At 42.9% G+C, this 20,134-nt stretch overlaps 1 protein-coding gene and 1 long non-coding RNA gene across 2 annotated transcripts in view; one reads left to right on the forward strand and one right to left on the reverse strand.

Moving 5' to 3' along the window:
• Positions 1-20,134, reverse strand: part of FBXL7 (F-box and leucine rich repeat protein 7) — a 321,349-nt gene that overhangs the window by 124,101 nt on the left and 177,114 nt on the right. The gene's annotated exons all lie outside the window — the stretch shown is intronic.
• The window catches only part of LOC141982713 (uncharacterized), a 72,466-nt gene continuing 70,180 nt past the window's right edge, over positions 17,849-20,134 (forward strand). The window contains exon 1 of the long non-coding RNA XR_012638195.1: positions 17,849-17,897. This is a non-coding gene — a long non-coding RNA (uncharacterized LOC141982713). The remainder of the gene's footprint in view (positions 17,898-20,134) is intronic.

Consider the following 20,134-nt stretch of genomic DNA (forward strand, 5'->3'; position numbering starts at 1 on the left):
CTGCTTCTGTGCCAGCTGCGAAACATCTGTCAGTCTTCAAATAGCAACAGGTCCTGCTTGTCGTACAATTGGGTGGGTGGGTGTTTGCTCACAAGAGACTCTCTCAGAACATGGTCCACAATACAAAAAGCATTGAGAAGCCCAGACACAAGTGCCTTTCATTGAAGGATTTCAGTGTTTTATATAAATATTAGCTAAGTGTCATAACCCTGTAAGAGGTAGGCACCAGTAAGTTCTATTATACCCATCTGACTGGTGGGGAAACATTCTCCTTCACTAACTGCTAGATTATTCTGCTTCTCCACCAGCCACACAGGACAAATTATACTTTCCCATTTTATTGCACGCTGTTCAGGGGTGCTCTGGTTAGCTAATTCAACTTCAGAGTTAAGGAAACGATTAAGACAATTAGGATAAGCACTCCTCTATATTATTATGTCTCACCTCTTTTATTATACCCTACTCTTCTCTTACTAGTAAGCAAGCATAAGTGCTTCCTGAGTAACGGTAAACACAACTTTTTCAGAACAGATTGCTGAGCCACCACATCATCTTGAAAACGTAGAAGTAGGACATGAGGGTGGAGTGTATGTAGGGAGCTCATTGCACTCATGCACGGTTTAGCCATCACACTAAGTGCTCTTGTAATGTGAAGAAGGGCAACTGCCACTGAATGGGCATGTATTAGGGTGGGGAGGAGACATGGCCATGACCACACCTTCCAGGTGCTAACTAGTGCCAAGAGGCCGTACAAGCTACACCTATTCTACATACACATTCACTGCTTCAGTAAAATACACTCTTACCAGCACTTTTACAGTTATTATGATCGTTCCTGCACTATGCAAACCAAATGGAGCTAGCTACTTGGGTAGAGAGTGCCTGCTGACCATTCCCACATGTTTCAGGATCCTTGAGCCATAGTGGAGCCCACTTTATATTTGTTAAGGAAAACACATAAAACTTTGTGAAACAGCTGCAGTTCTTACACAAGACATATGATACTCAAAATAAAAAAAGCAAGGAAATGAACGTTTCAGCCACCTAGCAGTACATACTCTCTGCTCCTCCATCCACAAAGAGACACCCTACCACTACCAGATGGGAAAACTGTGCCTTAGTTTCCCCATCTGCAAAATGGGGTAATGATACTGACTTCCTTTGTAAAGTGCCTGGAGATCTGCTGATGAAAAGCACTATGTAAGAGGTAGGCCAGTGATACTCAGACTGAGGCTTCAGAGCAGCAAGTGGCTCTTTAATATTTCTCCTGTGGCTCACTGCAGCACATGATATTAAAACACAGTGTGATTTAATTATTAACCGATCTAAGTTATTAATCAATCAGGATGCTTTTGCTATGTTATTAACCAATTAAGTTAAGTTATTAACCAATAAAAACTAAATATTTCCCAGTATGCAGTTTAAATATAAATATATAGCACTGTAATAAATGAAATAATGAATTCACACTGCTGTCACTCTTTTGGCTAATGTTGATCACTAATTTGGCTCCTCAATCGCTGAGGTCTGAGTATCACTGAACTAGGTATTCATCATCATCATCACCATCACCACCACCACCACAAGTAGTAGATGCCACATATCACACGCCCAGGTAGAGACACCAGACTTCCAGTACCCCTTTTGGCAAAGTATCCTCTCCAAATACACCAAACTCTTCCATTAATAATATTGGGAGGTAGCAGTGGGGTGAAAGGGGTGCCAGAAGGGAAGGCTGAAGATTAATCTGGAGGGTATTTAGTAAAAGGGAGGGCATAAAGGGTTGTATCTGTGGGTGCGAGGTGGGGCAATTTAAGCTTGCAGTGTGTGGGAGTTGTGGTAATGGAAAGCAGTGCATCTCTACAATACATATTCTCTACTCTTCCACATAGAGAATAATGGAATAGTTTGGTATATTTGGAGAGGATGCTTCATCCAAGGGCTTGCAGGAAACCTGGCACAGCTGAGGCTGTGGTGGGTGATATATTGTGTCTACTAGTTTTGGGGATTCATGTTAGATATGTTAACATTTAAGCATTGATCATAGAATCATAGAAGATTAGAGTTGGAAGAAACCTCAGGGGTTCCCAAACTTGGTTTGCGGCTTGTTCAGGGTAAGCCCCTGGAGGGCCGCAAGACGCTTTGTTTACCTGAGCGTCCGCAGGTACAGCCGCTTGCAGCTCCTAGTGGCCGCGGTTTGCCGTTCCCGGCCAATGGGAGCTACGAGCAGCTGTACCTGCAGACACTCAGATAAACAAAGCATCTCGCGGCCCGCCAGGGGCTTATCCTGAACAAGCAACAAACTAAGTTTGGGAACCCCTGATCTAGTCCAACCCCCTGTGCAATGCAGGACCAACCCCAACTAAATCATCCCTGCCAGGGCTTTCTCAAGCCGGGCCTTAAAAACCTCTAAGGATAGAGATGCCACCACCTTCCTAGGTAACCCATTCCAGTGCTTCACCGCTCTCCTAGTGAAATAGTTTTTCCTAATATCCAACCTAGACCTCCCCTACTGCAACTTGAGACCATTGCTCTTTGTTCTGTCATCTGCCACCACTGAGAACAGCCTAGCTCCATCCTCTTTGGAACCCCTCTTCAGGTAGTTGAAGGCTGCTATCAAATCCCCCCTCACTCTTCTTTTCTGCAGACTAATGTTGATGTTCAGATATACAGTCAAATCCATCTAACTGCCAGTTCTCTCTTCATTCCCAGCAACCCCTCCACCAATCTCTAGTTTAGGTGGGTGGTAGTCCTGGATTCAGGCGAAGTGGGTTCTCTCTGAGGAACAGTGGAATAATCTCGGGCAAATCACTTGACCTCTCTGTGCATCTCTGTCCCTCATCTCTACATTGGAGACCATTTACAACACACACCTTTGCAAAGGTTTTTGAAACCCATGGATAAAAAGGGCTAGATAGACCTAATTATTATTCCATTCGCAAGTCAAGAAAATATGATCTAGATGAAGTTATTATAAGGTGGGTGCACAACTAGTTGAAAGACCATATTCTCAGAGTAGTTATCAATGGTTCATTGTCAAACTGGGTGGATGTATCTACTGGAGTCCCACAGGGGTCAGTCCTGGGTCCAGTACTTTGCAATATTTTCATAAATGGCTTGGATGATGGAGTGGAGAGTATGCTTATAAAATTTGCAGCTGACACCAGGCTGGGATCAATTGCCATTGCCATAACCTTATAAAAACACAAGAGAAGCAAAGCAAAAATAATTCCCGCATTCTGAGTATATCACATATAGTGAGCACCAGACATAAGTATCTTTGTAGAATGTATTACAGATGGAGCTCTTACCGAATTGGTGCAAGATGTGTGCTCAGATACTAACATGCAGGCCAGCAGTAGGAAGAGCTGGCAAGAGACATCAATAGGCAACACTTCTTGTATTTCTGAAAGCCTAAAACTTTTTTCCTTTTTCTTTCGGAGTTTTGGCAGATGTCTTCATCTCTTCAGATTGTCCTTCTATTGGGGTATGTCCATGGAAACAATGACCTTAAAATACAACCTTTCTCCACTGAAAAGCTATAAAATAGGAGGTGTGTCATGGGAAAAAAACAAGAGTGGAGGAGTTAAAATATTGGAAAAAATCCTCCCACTAATAATGGGAAATTGAAAAACCTGAGTTTGACACAAAGGGGCAAATCATGACCTGACTGACAGCGAGAAAGGGCAGAGGGATAACCCAGGATGTATAGTCTGGCTTGTTGAACTTTCCTGGTTCTCAGCACAGGAGCAGTTTGCATGCCCTGGTTGTGCATGCTGTTGACTTTGCAGTATTTGCCAATTGTCTTGACATGTTCCGAGGCTTGGAAGAATTAGATTTTTATCAGTAAATGTCAATTCCATCATATGCACATAAACCGACAAAAAATTTCCATCAATAATCAAAATTTTACAGATAGGCAAAGCGAAAAAAAATGCTGCTTGAGAACTTAGGATATTTAATTTGTATATTCTGACATGTAATTTTTAACAATTTGTGTTTTAATGGTTATAAAGCTTTAATTTTTTGAATCTCCAGGTTTACTGTCATTGCATAATTATTGTCTGAGCCCCCCACAGCCTGAAAAATTAAATTTAAATAGATACAAATGTTAAAAAGAAAGGGATGCTATCCATTGAAATTATAAAAAAATCAAAATCCAATTCTACCAATCTTACATACCCTTATCTCCAAGATCACATTATCTAGGTCCCAGGAGACGTGCTACATGGTGGACTGGTCAATGCATTGATGGACCCTGTCTCCATGAGTGCTGCCAACACTTTGTGCGAGTCTGTCTCAAAGGAATTGTTTTCTGCACCATCTCCATGCCTCAGAAGTGTGCTAACCTATCAAAACCAGAGTGCAAGAGCAAGAGCCAGTGCTGCACTGTAACCTGTTATTTAATAAAATACTCTTGATAGAGATTAACCATGATGTTAATGGACTTGCTGACCATTACATGACTGGCTTTAGTCACTCATGAGCTAAGTTTTCTTCCTCTGCTGTATGTAAAAATATAAAAATTGAACAAAGAGTTAAAGGTAGCAGGACCTAATGCTGTTTTACTTGGCCAGGTCAAACAGGCACATTCTGCATGAAGCTGGGACAGGAAAAAATGGTCTAAATGTGCCAGGAAATCATGCATGGCGCAGCATGTAGCTGACCATTAACCACATAAAGATGGATGATGCAACAACAGCATCTTCCATAACCTCAGAGCTTGAACCTATTGCAAATCAATTAAATTTGCTATCTAGAAATGAATGGGTGATGCACGACCTCATCAGGAATGAAAGTATTAAACGTTTAATTAAATTTATTAAATTACAATGTTCTCTCACCATATGGCCCACAATGGGAGGGTCACATAGAGAAGTTATTTTAGAAGTATAAGCCAAGGTTTTATTAAAAAATAAAAGCCTAATCTTAAGTGCCCTACATATGGACTCAGGAGCTTACATGGGCTGATTTTCAGTGACAGTTCAGCTGCCAGGTGCGCAGCATTCTTAAAAATCAAGGCATTTATTCTGTTACCCAACTGGATTTACATTCCCAACTTTAGGCTGTCGTGTTTTTAAATCTTGGCCAGAGACAGCATGACAGAGGGGCACCTGACTTCTTTGGATCTTCACATCCCTCCTTTCTTTCAGAAAATATAAGAAATATCTTAATATTTGTCTGACAGCTTTCTCTCACAGCCTTGGAAATGCCTAACAAATGCCCCAAATGATCTAAGATGGAGGTTTGAAGGAAGTGTATTTATTTTTGTAACTAAGTTTATTGCCTCCCTTACCAAAATCTTATGGCTTGTTTTCCAGCAGTGCTTTTCTTTGAATGTTTTATATTGGAAACTCATGGAATTTTGGCATTGTAAACACTTGTGAACTAATGCTGTCTACCAAGTTCTGCTCTCTGCTACCAGCAAGCAAGAGCACAATCTTCAATGGGGTCACACAGGTGTAACTAAGAGCAGAATTTGTCCCTATAACCTTTCAACTGCTCAGTAATTTAAAGGGCATTATTTCTGGGTGTACCTCTTTAATTTGTGAAGGATGTGATATGCTAATTTGACTTAATGTTCATCCTACTTAGCTGGGATAAACAGGAGAATGTTTGATTCACACATCCAGAACTAAAGAGATCCTCTGCTTTATATTCTAGACAAGCCAAGGAGTTTTTGCCTTGCAATGTAAACTTGAAGGTTTTATATTGTCCTAAGGATGAGAGGGGAGCTAATAAGGCATTCTGGTAGAAAAGTCTGACAGAAAGGAATTTTTGTATGAGAATCTTGTTATATAGTCATGTTGTGGGCCAGAGGCTCTCAACCGTTCCAGACTACTGTACCCCTTTCAGGTGTCTTGCGTACCCCCAAGTTATACCTCACTTAAAAACTATTTGCTTATGAAATCAGACATAAAAATACAAAAAAAAAAGTGTCACAACATACTATTACTAAAAAAATTGCTTACTTTCTCATTTTTACCATATAATTATAAAACAAATTGATTGGGATATAAATATTGTACTTACATGTCAGTGTACAGTAAGTACATAGAGCAGTATAAAGAAATCATTGTCTGTATGAAATTTTAGTTTGTATTGACTTCACTGGTGCTTTTTATGTAGCTTGTTGTAAAAGTAGGCAAATATCTAGATGAGCTGATGTACCCCGGAAGAGCTCTGTGTACCCCCAGGGGTACACATACCCCTGGTTGAGAACCACTGCTCTGGGATATCCAGTGGACCAGTCTACAGCTGTTCTAAATAGCACATTTTTTAGAAAAAATGTTTAAATGCATAATCTGACCCCACTGGGGACCGGGTATAAGCCCTCAAACGAAAAGGGAGTTAAGAAAATGCTGAAGTGAGGAAACTTAACTGAGGTCAACAAAGAAGAGTTACAAATATTAACCACTCAGATTGCATTTGCCAGTGATTGCCTCCGAGGTCAATACTAGTTTATTTTCAACTTGTAACTTCATCTCCTTGCCTTCTCAGCAATTCTGTTTCAGAAGTTTGGGGCCGTATTGGAGGATTAATAGAAAATTAACAGATTCAGGGCCAAATTCTCTTATAATTTATATTATTGTAGCCACACTCTTCACCACAGTTGCATCACTGTACTGGGCAGCAGAACTGGGTTACCAATGTGTATACAACAATTTATTTATGGTGAACAAATTATTTATCAATTGGATACATAATTGAAGAGGCATTGGAGCAAGGAGACAGACACCTAAATCTCCCACATCCCAGGTGGTTGCTTTAACCACCCGGCTACAGAGTCACTCATGTTTGTGCTCTCTCACTTTCTCTGGCCCAAATGACTTGATGAAGCAACAGCTTCATTAGGAGAGACTGAAGGAGCCCCACATCAGAAAATGCCATAGCACAGTGATTAGAATGCTCACATTGGAGATAGCAGATCCCAGTTCAAATCTTTTCTCTCCCACAGGTGGCGGTGGAGGCAGGCCTTGAACTGGGGATCTCCTACAACCCAGGTGAGTACCCTAACCACTAGGCTAAAAGTTATGAAGGAACTCCTCCTTCTCTCCTCCTGCTCCCTACGTGTCTCTTGCTAATATGGAATACGTGCCTGACTCCAGCAGAAGGATTACAGGTTGTGGATTCCAAGCAGACATAGGTCCTCCCTACAACCTGGACTTAGGAACTTATCTCTGTGAGTGTGGTGGGGCTTAGCACACATCCCTCTTGTCAGGATCTCCCATTGGCTAATTTAGGCACTTCCCCACCTAGCATACTGGCTTTTGTGAATTTCAGCCTAAGGTGCTTACCTCTCCCTATTCATTGTCAAGGAGCCTACACACCTAACTTGGGCTTTCTGAATCACAGCAATTTTCTAGGTGCCTAAAAGATAGTGCTGTTACACTCAGCATCACAAGGCCTAACTCCTTTTGTGCATCCAGGCCTTAGAGACTTCATGCAAGTGGCAAAAGTTAGAGCAGGACAGGGAGTGTGCAGACTGTGTCACTGGATCAGGAAGCCATAACTCGCTCCTTGCTGTACACCCTCACGGCATTCCTAGCACTCAGTGGAACTTGGTGGGGAAGACAGAGACATCTTTTAACATAATGCTAGTTTGATAAATGCTCAAAGCAATATTTTTCTGTGAAGCTCAACAGATATTCCTAGCAGTCTTACAGCAATAGTACTAGAGCACTAGTTCTCAATCTGGGGGAATACAGTAGTGGGCTCTGGAGAGCTAGAAGTTCACATGGAACTTGCTCCAGCATGTTGTTTCCATCCAGGCTCCTCTTTGCAATACTGGCAACAAGGAAGAGCAGTCAGCTTATCTGCCTGCATTAGTGGGTCACTGATGTATGGCGAAAGGGAGGAAAGAAAACAGCTGCTCTTTGGGAACAAAAGAAAGAAACCAGGATGCTGGGCTGCATGCACAGGAAGAGATGATGAAGGCCAAGCACCAGGGAAGCATGCATAGATGAGTCAGAACAGGGGACCAGGAAACAGGGGAGGATCAAACCAGATTTGGGTTGGGGGAGAAAGAGAGAGGAAATGAACAAGAGGAGACTAATTATTTTACCTCAGGAAGCAGAAAAAACATTTTGTATTAAACAATTAAAAATACCAACATGCGTTATGTAAGCAATTGTAAATGGATCATGACTGACGAAAAAGATAAAGGGGAGATGTCCATGAGAATCTCTCTATTTAAAAAGGTGGGTTCTCCACTGTGAAATTATTTAAAACATCAACACTGTAGAATTATCTGTGCACCATTTCTCCAGTGATATCAGCACAGTGATAAAGACTTGGTTACAATGGGAATACCTTTCTAGACCTAAAGAAAGGAGAAGCTGTGAGTTGGCTGCACTCTTTTTAAATAGGTTTCAGAGTAGCAGCCGTGTTAGTCTGTATTCGCAAAAAGAAAAGGAGTACTGGTTTTTAAATAGCGTGATTGTGATAATATGTATTGATACGAGACTGTATTTTGGCCCCAACATCTTCCTTGGACAAAGAGGTCATGCTATTCTGTCCTAGATTCTGAATATCTATTAGGCAAAAAGTTTACCTAAAGCACACACCATTGATTTTTCATTTTGTTCAGTGATTGCAACCACTAGTGTGTGTGTGTGTGTATGTATTAGTTTCTGATATGACCTTATTGTATACTGACATCATATATTGATGTTAGTGTTAATATCAAGTTGGACAAGGTGTGCAGTGATGAATAGAGAAAAATAAAACAGTCTTCAGTGAATCAGTAACATTCTTAGTTTAACAAATCACTTCCAAATGTGTCATCTGGTTCTAATATATTTGGTGGTTGGGGATGGTGTTTTTGTTGTACATCGTTTCCACAGTTAAAATGCAATGCTTGAAGCCAGCAGTGAGAACAACATAAGCAGCAAAACCAGCCCCACTGTCTGCCACGTTAAAGTTTCTTGGATGGTTCTCTTAGACTGGGGATATGGTTCAGATTGCTGTCTGCCAGACATACATGGACTGAGAGGTTGCTGTAAGTTTTTTGGACTGCTCATGATTCCTGTCTACAGCAGGCTGTCAGATAAGGCTGTCCCTTATAGTATTCTACAATGCTATAGCAAAACTACTGTAAACTGTGGTGTTAAGCCATTATAGTTACATAGAGGCAACATGTAACCATGCAACAAAAATGAGCCTCCTGTCCAAGCCATAGGAGACGTGTGATGCTTGCCTTTTCTGGAAGTAGATCTTTCTATACTGTGCAACAGGAAAAGGGACTTACAGTGTGAGACGAATTAGCTCTCTATTCACAATAAATGTCATTCACAGAGAATGTGTTCCTCTTTTCAAGGACACAGTACAATGATCATTCAAAAGTCACCCAAATTAATGTGCCTCCTCTTTGTGGAGCAGATTCTAAAACAATGCTAATTCATCATAGTAAACATGCAGCAATTCTTATCTACACAGTAAATGTGCGCACGTGTGTGCACACACATCCTACTAAACGGCAGATTAGGGATTCCAACTTGGGACCTTTGGATCAGTAATAAGACCATCTAATAGACTTTTAGATAAAGGGCCTGCTTCCCTAGAACATCTAATAGAGGGTACTGTTCCAAATAAAGTCATCCCTCATGCTGCAGAAAAGCATAGTGGTTTTAGGTACATACTAAGAAATCAATGCTGCACCAGAATACATAAGATTGGTGCAGAGAAAAATTTTCCTGCAGGTAAAGAAAAACCTTCTGATGCTGACAACAAGAATATTTCAAATTAGCTTTGATATACTACTGCAGTTGGTATGCAGAGCTTTGTTTGGGTGAATTTTAATTGTTTTAAGTAAAATACATTTGTTAAGTAAAAAAAGGGGTAACTAATTCTAGCTTCGATAACTTGATATATGGACTTTTGAAGTCTTATGTTTTTCAGATAAATTTCACATGTGAGAGCACAAGTCCACACACATGCCCTTTAAAATATCTATGACATAACTGCCTCAACCCTTCAGCCTGCCTTCTTACTTCTGAAGATGCTCGTTAACTCAGTCTCTCTTGATGAACTTCTAAGTGAACACAGGATGGCTTGGAGGTAGGAAAACGAAGAGGGAACAGGAAGAGATTTTTAACGCATTTCACAAGGAGCCCCATTTGTTCAGCTATTAATTCAGCAGCACTTGAGAGAGATTCCTTATAAACTACAGGTACTGATCATACTTTCAGAGTTAGGAAAGACTATTTTTATTCATTCAAAAAGTAAATATGTTATGTAATAGAGGAGAGTTCATCTTGTCCTACAGTACTATGTATGACTTTTACCCTCTGGACATGTCTACTCCTAATCTTGTGTCATCTTCAGCATTTTTACTAGCTGTTCAGTCTGTTTCCTTAAAACAGCCCTGGGATACTTTATTGAGAGAGAGAGAGAGAGAGAGACTTTAAATCTGAGAGTTTCTTTCAGCACTGCAAGTCATTTGTTGAGAAGAAAAGGACCAACTGGGGGAGAAAATCACCCCATCTCTTAATCACAATTCATTTTTGGCATCTTTTCAAGTAACCCCCTCTTTTAGCCAGATTCTACCTTCCTTCCAATACCCAGGAAAATTAATAGCAAAGAGTTGGGGAGGGGGGGTTGTTAATGAATAAACTTCCTGGCTCTGATCTACATGAGGAAAAGCACCTGGAATTTCAACAAAGTTATCTAGCAATGAGTGTCCCACAACTTTCTTCAAAAACATCAGATATGCAGTTTGTATACTATCTGCCGTAAAAGAGTAGATTGATTCCTTATTTTTATCATCAACTTACAAGCTTGCCTCCAAATGGGTCAGGACTTAATTGTACAAGGTCTTGTGAGAACTGACACAGATAAATGAAGTAGTGGAAATTCCTACTGCTTAGCACACCAAGAAACAGAAGTAACTAGTTATATGGGTCTCCCCTCTACCTTGGACAGCAGGCCAAATTCATGCCTCGGTATAACTTCACCGAAGTCAGTGGAGTCACACCAGGGATAAATTTGTTTCACTGTTTATAAAAGGAAAGCTTTGTACAAGTGTTCTGTGCATTTCTTGCTATGATTTCTTAAGTAGAAAAGCAGCCATTTAACCCAATTCCATGTACACACAATACAAGCAATGCTTGCTGCCACTGTGCCGGATGGCTGCGGTGTCCCTGCTATTTTCTATCTTCATCCTGGACATAAAGCAGTAATATTTTTGGCACACAGACTGCTACAAACAATTATTTTTAAAAGGAGAGAGGAGGAAATTACCTACTCAGAAGATTAATGCTACAGATTACTCAGCAACACAGTGAAGCAGAGGAAAGGAAATTGAAGAAGCAGGTTCTTTCCAACATCAACGTAATATGTTACCTCTCATAACATCTCATTCCCCTCATTTGCACTTCTACAGCACCTATCCAAGACAATGAACAATGCAGGCTAGTTTTGGGTCATAACTCTCTGGAGGAAGGATATGTGATCCACACTCTCCCCTTCTCTATTCTTCTCCTGTTTGCAACATGCTTGCAGCTGTGTGCTTTCCAGAGTCACCTTGAAAAAACAAGGCAGCGTTCCTGTACATCATGTCCCTGGCTGGTTTTGCACATCTCACATCCTTTTTTTGCTTCAGAAGAGGTAGAAGAAAAAGGCAAGAGAAGAAGTCAATCGCTCTGGACCCAGTCCTGGCAGGAGCTCAGTGCCTCCTGGCTAGGTGCTGACAGTTCTCAAATCCCACTGACTTTAGTGGAAGTGGAGGCCACTCAGCATGTCACAGGACTGCTTCACAATGTTACCGTATAGGAAATGGAATTCAACCTCCCTGTCCAATATATTACAAGCTCTTTAAGGCCACCACTACACTACAAAATTAAGTCTACATAACTAGGGTAACCATATTTCCCTATGCTGAATACGGGACACCTGGTAAAGTTACTTGTATTCAAGAAAGTTCAATGGCAATCAATCAGAACTATGCAGTACAAACGTTCAAATTAACATCAAGTTGACTGAGCCCCTGTTAAAAAGAAATACTGCATAGTTGGAGTCTTTTTATTTACCTTATCTTTAAGGTTTTAGGGTTCACACAGGGAGAGGTGACACCCGTCCCCCCATACCCCTCTCTCATACAGGAGGGTGACCAACCAACCCTCCCTTCCCCTCCCAGCACTCTCCGCCCTCCATGCCTGGCTGGGCCCCCAGGATGGACCCACATCTCCTGGTACCTGGCATTGCATCTTCCCGAGGCAACACGTGGGGGTGGGATGCAGGGCCACATGTCCCCCTCCCTAGATTTCTGCCAGGTGTTCACACCAGAATGTGGCCAGCAGCAGTCTGTCGGCACTGTGTGGGAAGGAAGGGATTGGAGCAGACAGGCGAAACCCACGGAAAAAACACAGAAATTGGGCTTCTATTTGGCTTAATTGGCTTGTGAGTTACTTGTCGGCTAGTTTTTGGCTTGTAGCAGCTTGTTTATTTATTTATTTATTTTTATCAGCTCCCAGAAAGCAGGGTCAAGGGGGGAAGAGAGAGTCAGGGGTACACAGCGGGCCTACCACAGTCCCAGACTGCACACTGGGGGTGGGGAAATCTAGTCACATAGAGTGTTGGGGTTCTTAGGGATTGGCTTGTTTTGACCTTGTTTTGAAATGGAATTAGCTTGATTTTTGGCTTATTGTGACAGTCAGGGTGCTTATTTACCGCGTGAAAGTTGGCAACGGTGGACAGGAACTGTTTCCAGACACAGGGCGGGGGGGAAGAAGATGGATGACCTGGCCCATGTCTTTGTAGAGCTCATCTCTTTCCCCTGCCAGCCCGCTCCTCTGTGGCTGGAAGCAGCTTGTGCTTTCCTGCCTCCACAGTGTTGAAAGGCAGCTAACACCTCCAGGCTGCTGCTGGCCACTGACATAACCCAGCCACCTCCTGTGCTCCAGCTACAGAATGGGCAGGAAGGGGGTAAGCCCTAAGGATGCATTGTGAACCGGACTGCAGGAGCTTCAGTGAACCTGGCCAGAGAAGTGGCAGCCCCGCACTCCCGGGGGGCAGAACTGAGAGTGGGAGAGGAGGGTGCTAAGCCCCTGCCTGGGGGGCTACTGTGGAGTATGCAGGGTCGGGGCACAAACATGCTGTGAGACATGCGGGAAATAGAGTCCTGGCCCCCGTTACTCCAAAGCTTAGCTGAGAGGTAGAGAGGCTTCTCTGTGACAGCGCTGTGTGGGCTTTGGCACATGCAGGGCTTGGCTACTCCTGGCCAGCACCCCAAGCCAGAAGGTCTTGGGCTTTCCCAGGACACCAGCCCAGCCACAGGCAGTGGGGGAAGGAAGGAGCCTGCCTGCCAGGCTGTTGGTGAGCAGAGTGCTCCAACCACGGGCTGGTTCTTTGCACAGCGCTGGGAGTGGGATGCATCCCACCGAGGAGGATATGGAGGAGCAGCAGGGCTGGGGGTTGCAGGGGAGGCTGAAGGGACAAAGCAGGGAGAGGACAGTGAGAAGGGGAGCACGTAAAGGAGTGGGCAGCAGAGGAGACACGTAACCGGCTGGCACCTGCCCGCACTCACCAGCCACTGCATTGAGTCTGGAAACAGGAATGGGGGCAGGGCCTGGCTGGCTGAGGGCTGGCACACAGCGGTGACTGCACTGACAGACCAGCAGGGGGAACGTCCAGCCCCGCACTCTGCACTTTGTCCCACCACCAGTCTTGCACACCCACCGCCATGGTCGGCTACTGGAAACCCCCCCGCCCCACTCACTGCTGGTGGACAGGTGGCTGGCGAGCAGGGATCCAGCCAGCAGCAGGACCGCCAGTACTGGGGGGAGAGAGAGAAGAGACAGAAAATATGGGACAATTTGCCTGTTTTCAAGAAAAAGTCTGGACACCTGCAGGAGGTCTTAAAAATGGGATGTCTGGTCACCCTAGACCTAACTTACGTTGGTATATAGCCGCTACAGTAATTACATAGCTTTTGCACATCTGCACTTTGCTGCTTGTGTCGGTGGCGTGCGTCCTCACCAGGAGCGCATGTATCGATTGTTCTGTCTGTGTGGGATGGCTCCTGAAAGCCAGTAACAGTTGACATAAGCCATGCAGCGCCTAAATCGACTCTGTGTCAATCTAACTACATTAACGTTGACTCTACGTCGCTTGTGGAGGTGGAGTTATTAAGTTGGTCGAGTGGGCTAGTTATGTCTGCCCAAGTGAAATTTAAGTGTAGTTGCTTCCATAGTTAGGTTGATGTAAGCTGCCTTGCATTGACTTAATTCTAGGGTAGACCAGACCCCATTAGCATCACATAATCCAGGGAAGTGAGACAAGTTATTTGACACACATTTCACAAATAATGACTAGGATACAGAAATAGTATAAATGCATGCATGTTGGTGTCCCTACTGACAGGTAATCTCCTCTGAAAATTATTTGACCCAGTCCTGGGTCAATTAAATATTTAAGATTCAGTGGTCTCACGAAACATGAAGGCCATTTTATACCGCCAGGAAGTATGTCTAAATGTTACAAGCCATATGTTTCTAGCACGGGTATAGTGTGAGATATGAAACCTTAAAATCACAACATTATGATTTACTGAAAAGCTATTGGAGATGATGTATTTTAGAAACTTCTAAACATGAATGATTGTGATGCTGTGGGGACCACCCAGATCAGTATGGGATTCTGTCACCACCTGCCTTTTAACTTTGGGTGCCTTAAGGGTATGCTACTATAGCTCAGAACCCTGACACCAGTAGCTAGACTACAATTGTAAAGGTCTCACCCTGGATCACACCCACTTAGTTACTCCTTGCAGAGTGACCCCAATAGCACTTCTGGTCCTGAATCCTCCCCACTCCAATCCATCCCCCAAGTTCTTAGCTACCAAATACTCTCCAGTTTGCACACTAGAGACGTGCTTGGAGTAAAAATAAACAAAAGATTTATTTAATAGAAAAATCATAGATTCAAAAGTGAAATAGCAAGGAAAAGCAAACACACAAGTGACACACAAAACAAACAATGACAACCTCAGGCTTTACACTTCTATATTAGCTCAGTTTCCTTTTCTAATACAAGTTACCTATTACCTCTGAACAGTTTCCCAGCATGCCTTCTGTCCCAGAGACGATCCAGTGTTTCACAGACAGCCCTGTGCTTAGATGCTGTGCCCCTCTGTTTCTGAATAGCCTTCACTTCAAACCTCTTCCCTTTTAATAGGGTTTGCAGTTTGTTTGTTTCTCCACCCCGCCCACCTCAGATTATGGCAATTCACAGTTACACAGAATGGTGGTAGGTAGGGGGACTCCCTCCTTCCTTAAGGCTTGTTTACGCTAACATTTTTGTCGGTCAGTGGTGTGAAAAACAACCTGCTGACCGACCTAGGTTTCACCGACAAAAGCGTCACTGTGGACAGCGCTATGGTGGTGGGAAAGCAGAGCATCTCTCACCAGCATAGCTACCGCTGCTTGTTGGGCCCGGTTTAATTGTGCCAACGGGAGAGCTCTCTCCCGCTACCACAGAGCAGCTACACAGAAGACCTTACAGTGGCGCAGCTGCAGCGGTACATCTGTGCTGCAGTAAGGTCCGTAGTGTAGACTCAGGCCTTGTCCACACTGCCATTTACAGCGCTGAAACTTGCATCGCTCAGGGAGGTATTTTTTTACACCCCTGAGCGAAGAAAGTTTTAGGCTGTAACATGGCAGTGTAGAGAACGCATGTAGCTAGTCCCCTCATGGAGGTTTTATTACAGCGCTGGGAGAGCTCCACAGCCGCGGCAGCGCTTTAATGTCGACTGTGTAGACATACCCATAACCCAGCTCTTGGAAAACTAAGGCTTTCTTTTCAGTTTCAGTATCTTTCCATTAGCTTTAATAGGCCACGATTGTCTTTTCCTGGGTTGAACAATACTGGGTGCTTGGTGTTAATTTTGTGTAAACAATTAGCCTGGGGGCTGCCCCTCCCTATGCAATTGCTTCACTCCCTGTTGTGAAGGGATGATTTAGTTGCACCACAATTAAAATGTTCTACACATATACATGCAGAACCATAACCTGTATACACATCTCCTATTGACCATCAAGTTCAGAACATTATAAGCTTTCATAAAAGCTCTTACTTGACATATGTTTATACACCACCACATCATCATCATCATCATCTACAAGCAGTTGAGTCAATTGCTTATTCTTCGGGGTTTAGAGCCCCTGTTCTCCACGTGCAGTGTCTGGGCCCTGATTGTAACACTGATATTTTTCCTTGCTTTCCAAGGCAGGTACAATTATGAGTCATGGCAGTAAGGCAAACTGGCATTAAGGGTAGTGTGATACGAAAAATAGTAACAAAAAAACAATCCAAGGCTTTCTAAAAAGAGATTTTGATACTGGAGATCTGATTAGTTAATACATGCATTGAATCGCACATTTTATCACAGTTTCTATATATTTCATATACATGCTGTTAATTGAATGGTTCAGTTTATTATATTGGCTGATACTGTTACAAAGTACCTTACATTAGGGTAATAACAGAAAAAACTGCAGCTAATTTTATATGAAACTACGTGCTTATGTTAGTGTGAAAAAAGAAATCTCACCCTGACAGTTAGCCCCCCACACACCACAAAACCTGGATGTTCTAATGAACAAATTAAATAGGCACAAGGCAGCGTATGCAGATCCTGTCTTGTTAATATCATGTGTGAACACACACCCGATCATAAAGTCAGAGGATAGTTGTCTCTAAACAGAGGCTACAGAGCTCTATATTACTCACCATGTTATTTCACAGCAAACACACACCTTAGTCATTTTGATAGTTGAATCAGCAAATTAATCTACCAAAGGTTTATTTTCAGTTTTTTATATTTCCCTTTGGACATTAATGACCTTTGTCCTCCATAACTGTATATGGGATCAGCTACCCAAGTTTGATAGTCTCAGAGCAGCATGTTAAAAATCTTAAGCATTCATTCAAAAAAAGTCATATGAATAGGTGTTTGCATATTCAGAAACTTAGTAAATTTTGTGCTTTTAATTATTTCCACTCCACATCCTGGTTTCTTCAATTCCAGCCAGCCTAACTTCATAGTTTTTAAGATGTATGTACACTTTTCCCAACTCCATACCTTCTGCTGAACCAAAATGGCAAACTGATATCTTGTTAATAGAGAAATCAGAGAGAAGAAAAGGCTACCAGAGCAGATAAAGAAAAATAAAACTTTGCAAAATGCAGAGTTAGGATAGACCTATTACTATACGTCATTTTAAAGCTGTTTGGGACTCAGTTTCTAATCACTACATTGCTTTCCATGTAAATGGAAGGTCCTCATCCCTTATACTGGACAATCCTCTTTTTGGTTGGTTTATCCCCTGCCCGGTAGTGGGACAAAACCAGATGTGGTTTTGCCCGGTATCAGATGGGAGATGTTATTTCAAACAGCGTACTGCTCTACCTCCACCAGCGTGACCTTGTACACATGCTGTGTGCGAGAGACTGGCAGGAGCAGGGCTGCGCACTTTTGAAAATGGCATCCCCCCATGCAGCGTGACCTTGTAGGCACGGGCAGGCCCACGAATGTCCCTAGAAGAAAGGTTTTAAAAACAGATTCTTAACCCTTATTGTTTATATTTATCAATACTTTTGAATAATTGTTTGTTATTGTATGTATTTTTATTATTAGTGACGATATCTATATAATATGAGAAATGGAAGCTGCCCCTTTAAGAATACGGTGGGGGCACGGTGAGAGAGCTAAAGGGTGGGCTGTGCTGGGACCTGCAAGAGGAGGCTGGCCTGCAGCTGGGCAAGGAAGAGTGTCTGCAAGAAGCTCCTAAAACAAAGGGTTTGAATTTCCAGAACACCACGATCTCTTTGAAAAGCTGACTCTCATGATTAAGGGTGTACATAAATGTGACTAAGGCTATGGCTTCACTGCAGAAAAGGTAGGTGTGTGTGGGGGAGTTGTTTTTGTTTTTACATTGGGATAACTAATACTATGCACCCCACCCAGGGCGGATATCCTAGTTTACCTTGCAGTAAGAACTACAGCACCTGGTCTCCAACAGGATTATACAGCAGGATAGCTAACAGGCATTCATTACCCCCAGATAAAAAAAAACAAACGGGGGGGGGGGGGAGATGGGGGGGCAGGGGGTGAGAAAGTGAAGACAAAGCCTAATGGATCCAGAGAGGTTAGCGTGGCAACATTTCCCACTCCCAAGAATTATGAAAGTGTGAACGGAGCTCTGCTTGCTAATGGCTAAGGGAGATTGTAGATATTCCGGCTCCAGCTGCAGCCCAGACTCTGGGACCCTCCCTCCCTTGCAGGGTCCTAGAGCCTGGGCTCCGGCCCAAGCCCGAATGTCTGTACTGCAATTAAACAGACCCTTAGCCTGAGCCCCATGAGCCTGAGTCAGCTGGCCCAGGCCAAACACGGGTGCCTTACTGCTGTGTAGACATACCCAAAGACTCCTAGACTGAGCCTGTGGGCTCCAGCACCCTATTTCTCACCTTGCCTCTCAATAGCAAGTCCAACTAAAAACTGTCTTAGAGAGACTTTCCCTTTGGGAGCAATGCTATGCACAGAGTATTTGCAGTGAACAGAGCAGCTCTTTTAAAGCAAGGTAGTATTTATTAGTCACCTGTAATACAGCATAAGAGTCCTTAGGTTAGCAGGCAAAGCCCAGTTTAAGGCAGAGTCCATAGTGGAAGAAGCAATGGCTTCATCAGGCCATGCTTCTCTCTGGGATCCATCTTCTGTCTCTCTCTCTGTCAGAGTCTCGCCCCACCTGAACAGTCTGTTCTCACCTGTCCTGTCTCCAGCTCCAACCATGTTGTATTCACATGTTCAGCCTTGCCTTGGCTTCCCGGTTGTTAAGTGTTAATGGTCCAGACCCTGGCACTTCCCTGGTCAACTTAGGATCTTCCACTGATTTATGTAGGTTCTATTCAACTCTTGATTGGTGCCTCCATACCAAGTCAGACTACCTGACATTCTTCCAGCCCTCAGTCATTCCCCTTTACACTCAATGTTTGTGTTCAAAGAGCAGAGAGAAACTGAGGCGCACATCTGGACCATAAAAATATTACCGAAATTCCTACATTCATCGTACCCTTCTCCATTTCCCTCACGCAGTCCCACTTCTCTCTCCATCCTCAGTAGATCCCTGACCTCACTGCCTGACAATGTAACACAGGTGTTGAGAAACATCTGGTTTTTTGCCCAGAAAACTACTACTCTAGTCTGATTCTCCAGGAAACCTTGTACAGTGAAGCTGACTTAAACCACCACCTAAAGAGCCAGCAAAAATCTGTTGCCTCGTGTTTAATTAAAGGTCAAAACAAGTACTTGAAACACTGTGGATACTTGTAAATGGTTACATATTAGAGATGGTCCATAGCGAAGGTTGTGCTGTAGATTTGTTTTGTTTGTTTCTAAGATACTGAAACATGCCGTGTTTGGCTGGCTCCCTTTGTGTCTCATCATACATGGGCGATGGAGTGCAAAAAGGCATGTTTAAAACACACGTTTCTTATCCTACTCACTCTAATTTCACGCTTCATTTTGGTAAACTTCAAGGAAATCTGACAACAGTACAGCTGATACCATGTATAAGACAGGCTCTGACAAGGCTTAACTTATTCTTTTAAGTTTATTATAGGCAGCGCAGAAAGTGACTTCAAATCTCTCCTTTGCCCTGATGCCTACAAATAACTTGACAATGTTTCGGCAACTAGTGTGCTCTGACCACTACCTATCATGAAGACCAGTATTGTCTCATTGTTTCCTGTGCTTTCCATTCTGTCGGTATCCACATGGTTCTCGTCTTACACTTAGACTGTAAACACTTTGGGAGCAGTTCCATCTTTTTGTTCTGTGTTTGTACAGTGCCTAGTACAATGCAGTTCTTGCCCTTGATTGGGGCTCCTGACAGTACTGCAATACAAATATTATTAGCATTGTTTATAGTTAAGGCTAAAACTTTCCATCTTGAAAGAATTTGCATATTTAACAGAATGAGCTACAAAACTAGAAATAGCAATTTTATCTTTAGAAAGAAGCCATCTGAATCTATGTAATAAAGAATTTTAGACGCATGCAGATAAAGTTAATGAAAAGGATCTAAATGTGAATGGTGGGTTTCCAGAGAGCCAAAATTCTTTGAATATACAACCTCAG

This window comes from Natator depressus, chromosome 2, assembly GCF_965152275.1.
Source record: "Natator depressus isolate rNatDep1 chromosome 2, rNatDep2.hap1, whole genome shotgun sequence".
Taxonomy (NCBI): domain Eukaryota; kingdom Metazoa; phylum Chordata; order Testudines; family Cheloniidae; genus Natator; species Natator depressus.